This window comes from Crocodylus porosus, unplaced genomic scaffold, assembly GCF_001723895.1.
Source record: "Crocodylus porosus isolate Cpor-Errol unplaced genomic scaffold, CroPor_comp1, whole genome shotgun sequence".
Lineage (NCBI taxonomy): Eukaryota > Metazoa > Chordata > Crocodylia > Crocodylidae > Crocodylus > Crocodylus porosus.
Genome location: NW_017728916.1, coordinates 6,433,956 through 6,441,257, shown reverse-complemented (window position 1 = coordinate 6,441,257; position 7,302 = coordinate 6,433,956).

The following is a 7,302-nucleotide window of genomic DNA, read 5'->3' as shown; positions in this document are numbered from 1 at the left end:
CTAGGGTCTGGAACCAACTTCCAAGAGAAGTGGTGCTGGCTCCTACCCTGGGGGTCTTTAAGAGGAGGCTAGATGTACACCTTGCTGGGGTCATTTGACCCCAATGCTCTTTCCTGCCATGGCAGGGGGTCGGATTTGATGATCTGCTCAGGTCCCTTCCAACCCTAGAAACTATGAAACTATGAAACAATCACCTCCCAGCAACCTTGTGGGCCAGGCAGCCTGCACCTTTAATACAGACTGTCCCCAAGGGCCAAGAGTTGAATCGCTCAGGGAGACATGGTGTCATGCTGGGGGTGCAAGAAACTTGAGGTGCGTCAGTCTGCAGGGGTGGGACACTAGCAATTAAGGGCAGGATGGTAGCACATACAGCACTCACAGCAGAGCAAGGCAGCAGGAAAGGAAACGAAAGCATAGATTTGAATCAGGAGGAAATACCTTGAAAAACCCTGGGAGGGAGAGAGCTAAGGGGACCGGAGGCTGTGGGGAGGAAAAGCAGACAGCAAAGCAGGCACGAGTCTGCAATGCAACATCAAGAGAAATGGTCAGTGTAATCTGGGATTGCACGGCCTTGCTCAGGGAAAAGGCAACCGCTAATTCTGCTGACACTGGGTTGTGCTGGTGCCTTGCTGGCAGAGAGATTGAAGGGTGGAGGTCAAAGAGCCATTAAAGGGCTGGAGCCTGTTGAGAGCTGAAGGCACGTGCACACATTTCAGGTAACCAAAACACACCCAGCAGCTGCATCAGGGAGCCAGTGCGCAGCAGGGGCAGGAATGGGGCACAGCCAGCAGCACCTGGGCAGGACCACTGAGCGCAGCCCCATCCACACTGGGCGCTTCAGAGGAAGGCGTGGAAACCACAGCAGCAGGCACGGCTCCTGCTGGCTCCCTGGGAAGGAGCGTTCCAGTTGCACCAGGCAGAAGCTGGCTGCGGCCCTCCCAGCACATGTAAGCCACACTCTGAACACCCTCCTCAGCCAGATAACTAGCTAGACCAGAGGTGGGCAAAATGCGGCCTGCCAAGCCATTCTATCTGTCCCACAGGGCCCCTAAAAAATCTAGAAAATTAATATTTATCTGCCCTTGGGTGCCTGTCATCGGCCCTCGATGGCTTGCCAAAACTCACTAAGCGGCCCTCCGCCTGAAATAAATGCCCACCCCTGAGCTAGATGCTTCCCAGAGCCTGCCAAGTGCTAAGCCTTACCACCACACTGTGGCAATGGGCCTCACAGGCAATCACATGGCAGGAAGAAGCTTTTTTCCTCTGCAGTTTTCAAGTTCCCACCTTTGGAGATCAGGCACCCCCTAGGTCACATGTTGCAGGGAAGAGGAGCTCCTGGTTTCAGCACTGAATGGACAGGCACCCTACCACCTATTCTGCTTCTTTTAAAAAAAGGCAAAAAAATCTTTGTTTTCCACAATATCTCCTTAAGGGAAGCTGTAAAAGCTCCATCACCAGACTACATAAGATGACAGCAGAGACAAGGCAGCTCTTTCTTTCCAGACTTGCCTCCTGCAGAAGCAGCTACAAGCTCCTGGTAGCCAATATAGCAACCTTTACCCTGTTCCACAGCTCTTCTGGCAGTATGGTCCCTACAGTTACTGCGCATAAGAGCAAAGAATGGGGGCTGGTTTATTCCGGTGACCTCCGTTAGAGCTGGTACTCGTCACACAGGTCAGTTGTGCAGATGCCAATGTTTCATTCTCACAGCTGGAAGGGCATGGAGCCTATTCTGAATTCCTCTAGAGACTCATTTTATATGGAGAGTAGGTGACCCTGTCAAATGAACAAGTTATGTTACTAGTCACACAACTCTCAACTCCATCAGAGAAAATAAACTGGGGCAACAAGAAACTACAAAATAACTCTCTCTGCTGAAGGTTGCCATGCAAGATGATAAAGGGCATGGCAAGAACTTAGCAGCCACTTTTCCCCACCCTGCTGCCAGAATCAAAACTAGGCTTAGCTGGAACAACACAGGAAATCCCTGCAGTCTGTAGAGCTGACCCACATCAGCAGGAGGTAGGTCCTACCTGGAGGTACCATCTCAAACGTGCTTCAGCAGGGCGCGGAGAGGAGAAAAATCGCAGAGAAAAGCTGCAGAGCTGCCAGGAGGCATGAACTGTGCCGAGACACTGCTTCCAAGAAGAGGAACAATTTTTTAACCCCTGAAAATACTCCCTGTCAGGACTTCCACTCCAGGGAAACATGAAGCTAGACCATCACGGCAGTGAGCAGCAACAGGTTCAGCCCCAACCACATGAATAAGGAAAGGGTTTATTTGATGTATGCAGCAAAACACGAAGACACATTTCCAACTCAAGCACATCAACAGGTGCCATGTGCAAGCCCAGAGAGGGGGGCACATGCACACACAGACATATACACATTCATGCACATACACCCCTTTTATTTTTTTGCTGGCCAAGGCCTCATTTGATGGCTAGTTTGATCTTCCTAGATACAGAAGCATGTTCTGAAGCACAAGATGCCAGTGAGGACTCCCTCCATTAGAACTCAAGCAATAATCCCATGCAGATGCTTGGAGGGAGGACAGCATGCCAGCCTTGCTGCTGTCCACTGCAGAATCACCCCCAAGGCAGCAAGGGGCACTTGGCTTCAGACTGAGTCTGCCTTAACACAACTTTCTCATTTTAAGCAATCAGGACACAGCAACACAAAACACGAGACACCCATGCAGACAGGCTCTGCCCTGTAGCAGTGACCCGTGTACTGGCATCCAAAGGAATGAGTGTTACATGAACTTTCTCAGGCTTCAGTTGTTCTAGACAAAGTCCAAGGTTTTTAGAATGTGGAAAGCAGATTCACTGAGATGGGCCTATGGACAGCAAAGGTAACTGGCAGGATGACTGGTCCGTTAAGTGGCTCTGCACTGCCACCACCATGGGAAGAACCCAGGGGTTGAGAGGTGCACAGCATCCTTGTTAGACATGGCACAAAGTGGACCAGCTGCTGGAGCATGTTGCTCCCACTACAAGATTAGCCCTGCTCCCCTTCAGCACATTTGGCAGGACTGTGCCAATACCATGTGACACAGGGGTATTTTAGTGGGCATGGGTGTTTAAGCCCTGCATAAGTCTGATGACAAAGGGCCACAGAGACGGACAGAGTCTGCCTTTTACACATTCATAACAGATTACAATGGATGCCCAATGTCTCTGGATGGAGCTGGTTCTGTAGGTTGGACTCAGGCAGGTGAAGCCATTGAGCAGTTTGTATGTAAAGGGTCTCGCTGAATTTTGCCGCAAACCTTTCCCACTTGGAGCTACAAGTCCTTAATGTAGTCGGCCTTCAAGAGATCAGGACACAAGCTGTTCGACAGAGACATGTCTACAGATGTCTGCCTGTCTGCAGCCAGGCTGTCAGGGACAGGATTCCCAGGATGGGTTAAGAACAGTGGTCAACTTTTCTAGACTCTGGGTACCCTCCCCCCCAGTTGCCCCTCAAAATGCCAACTTTGAGCTTTCACTCATTTTTAACAATGGACAAATTGGAGCAATTATTCTGTTGCAAAGAAATCGGGCTACAACAGTTCAGAATGTTTTTGACCTCATGGGTTCCTATTTGAGATCTCTGGGTTTATCTTTTGAATTGCATGTACGCAGATGTTTGCAGACCTCAGTGCCAAGACCACATGGTACCCTAAGAAGAATCACAGCACCCCGATTGAGAACTGCCAGGGCAGAGCATTGCTTTCCGGTTCTGCATGCTGTTCTGGGAGGAATGCCTGTGGCTGTTTGCAACACAGCAGACCTCTTGCCCTCACGTACCAGGACATGCTCATTCTTTCAGCTAGGCATGTAATGTAATATCTTGGATCCCGCCCTAGGCCAGGGAGGCTTTGAGGTGAGATATATCTGCCATGGCTCCCAGTGCCCTGATTGTTTTTTGGCTGGGACACTGGGTAGTTTATAAAAACCCCACTGACCCTACAAGCCCAGGGGATACATCCTCTGCCCTGCCATGCCACCTGGAGCAGTGTCACTCATGACGTAGCTGAGCAAACAGACTGGGATCAAAGATGCAAAGATTGGGATCCCACAGATATTATCCAGCAGCTAACGAGGATATAGAGCACTGAACATGCCAGCCCACAAAGGGGGTTAGTGATCTGCTATGACAAATCAGATGGCCTCCCCAAGCACTGCAAGTGCAGGATCCAGAGTACATCATCAGATCATTCCTCTACCAGAGGCTGATGGCCCCTTGGGTAACTGTCCTACTGATTCAGAGCCCTGAAATCTAGGCTGGGCTGCAGACTCCTCACCTTTCTCACCAACAGGATGCATCTGAATTAAGGAAGCAGTAAACATCATCCACTAATGTAGGGGTGGCCAATCTGCAGCACGGGGGCCACAAGTGGCATGGGCAGCCTCTGCATGTGGCACGGTGTACCTTAGGGAAAGGCAGGCAGCACAGTGCTAGACAGTGTAGGGAGCAGAAGGCAAAGCAACAGATCAGACAGGGAATCAGGAAAGGGCGCAAAAAAAACCAAACAGCAGACCAGGCAGGGGAAGGGGACTGGCATGGCACTCAGGGAGGGTTCAGGGCTTAACTTGTGGCACATCTGAGAAAAAGGTTGGCCACTGTGCTAAATGTTTTTTAAAAATCAGTGGTCCAGAGAACTTGCACCCAAGAGTTTCATAAGAATTGGTCAAGCAGCTCTCTGGAAAAAGTGTTAAACTTGAAATACTAGGACATTTCCAGAGAAATAAAAGAAAATTTCCCCCTCAAATGCTACTGTTTTAGAGTCCCAAGTTTGCATTACACCTGGGAGGACTGCAACTCCAGCTCAGTGCCTGCAGAACACCAAAGCCATAGCCACTGGGGCTACACAACTGCTCCTTGGCAATATGAAGAGATGATGCAGTAACCTTTGATGACGCTCCCTATCACTTCAGGTCCTCCTCCACAATGAACATTAGGGAAGTACCTTGTAGTCTGCCTCCCAGGCCTGGATTAATGACCTTTGCTTAGATAGTTTTAGTTCCATTATTACTACTAATGAAGTTTGCAGAGGACATATATATTGGGTTAGCAGAAAATATGGAGGAGAGATAGAAGACTGTTAGAGTGATCTGGATCATGGGTACAAGCAAACTACACAAAATGTAATACTAAATGTATAGTTTTCCATCAAGGATGAATGAATGGATGTCATGCTCACACGATGGGAGACTGCACTTGGAAAGCAGTGAGATTCTGCAAAAGTTGAGGAAAGGGCACTGTAGATAGCCAACAGGTTACAAAGACAGAGTAAGGTGGCACCTTGCAGACCAAGGATGGCCAACCTGTGGCACAGGCAGCCTCTGTGAGGAGCATGCAGCAGATCGGGGAGGGGACCTGCAGCAAAGTGGCAGCTGTGCAGGAGGCAGAAAGCAGAGCAGCATGTTGGGCAGGGGAAGGGGACTGGAGCGGCACTCGGGGAGGATAAGGGGCTAATTTGCAGCCTGACTTCTACCATTAGAAACTGTGACCTAGAAATATTGTAGCTAGACATATTCCTAGTAGAAATAATGCAGATTTCTAACAGCGAGTAATTAACCACTGAAAAAACTGACAGGAATGTGGGGGATTTGCCATCTCTAAGCCTGTCAGTGCTGGATGCCTTTCTCCAAAACCTCCTCTAGCAGGAGCCACAGGTGACTCTGGCTGGCATTACAGAGGGCCTGCTTAGGTGAGCAAGCTCTCTGTTCCATCTTTGAACCTAGAAATCGGTCCTCTGGCTCAGTGGGGAGCACCCTTTTTGAAAGACAGGCTGCAAATTAGGCCGACAGCCTCCGTGTGCCACTCTGACCCCTTTCCTCTGCTGCTCTGCTTTCTGCCCCATCTGCTGCTGTGCTGCCAGTCTCTTCCCTGACCTGCTCCATGTCACGCACAGAAGCTGCCCCTGCCACAGTTTGGCCACCCCTGCTCTAGTTCATGGAGTCTGCACAGCTGCCCCAATGCCAGGCTCTCTCTTGCTCCGGCCTTGGCAGCTGCACTTATCTAAACCCTGGAGACCCACTACAAAGAAGGTATGAGATTATATCCCATAGTTATAGAGAGAAGTGAGCTGGCAGGGACTTCCTGAGGTCAGCTAGTCCAACCCCCTGCCCAAGGCAGGAACTGCTCAACTGCAACGGCCTTCTGCCGGCACAGCTCACTGGGTGACCAGCACTACTCCTCGCCCAGTTGTGGTGGACTCGGGGCTTTGCATCTCAGCGTTCATGGGGAGAAGCGAGCAAGACAGAGCCTGGTCTATTCAACGTACAGCGTGCTTCCTTTATGCACGTGCAGCAGCCCAGAGCAGTGACGCAGGACATCCAGGATCTCAACCCAAGAGTAGAGCCTCGCTCCCAGAAACATCTGCCTCAAGGACTGACCAGAGATCAAGGCAGGCAGTAAACCATTCTGCTGCCGTGCAGCTTCCTGTCAACAAACCAGGGCCTCTCCTACCTGAAGCCCCACTCACAAAGTAAACAGTACCTCTTCCATGACATGCCAAGGCTCCTGCTACCTTCCAAAACAGCGTCATCATCCCCACGCCAAAGACACATGCAGGGCACAAGCACCAAGCTGAGGGGTGCAGAGCACCCCAGGTATTGACACACTCCATGCTCCCAGGGTGCCACAGCACCTGCTGGAAGAGGAGTAGGTCGAAGTTCTGGACAGGCCAGAGTGACAAAGCAAGTGCCAAGGGCCTCGCCTTATTCGGAGAGCCAGACTGCTGCTGTGAGGCTCCCGAGCTGGCCAAGCAGCTGGACATCTGGAAGCCCTTCAGGCTTTCTGACCCCAGAGAGCAATAAGGGATTCCCGGTCCTCTTGGGAGCCAGCACCACAGGCAAGAATCCTGCACAGGTGGCATTTCCAGAGCAGGTCTTCGAGAGCTTGGCCAGCACCTGCTGCCCAGGCCACCTGCATGCCCCCAATGCCAAGCACAGGGAGACGCCTCCTCTGCAGCCACCAGGGCCCTTCACCAGCACAGGCGGCAAGGGAGCAGGCCAGGCTCAGCTCCACAGCCACAGCCTCTCCCCGCTCGGGAGCTCAGCGCTGCAGGTAGCAGCCGCTTGGCCGGACATCTCCGCCGGGGCACGGCCGGTCTCACCCCCGCAACCGGGGGACAGCCCAGCGCTCTGACGCCTCGACACGGACGGGACCCGAGGCCGCTGCAGCCACAACGGCTGCTTCTGGCCCCGCGCCCCAGCCCCTGGGCTGGGAGGGGCCTGCAGGGCGCACGTGGCCGTCTCTGCCCGAGGCAGGACCAGCCCCAGCCTCGGTCCCGGCGCTGCGCGGAGCTGG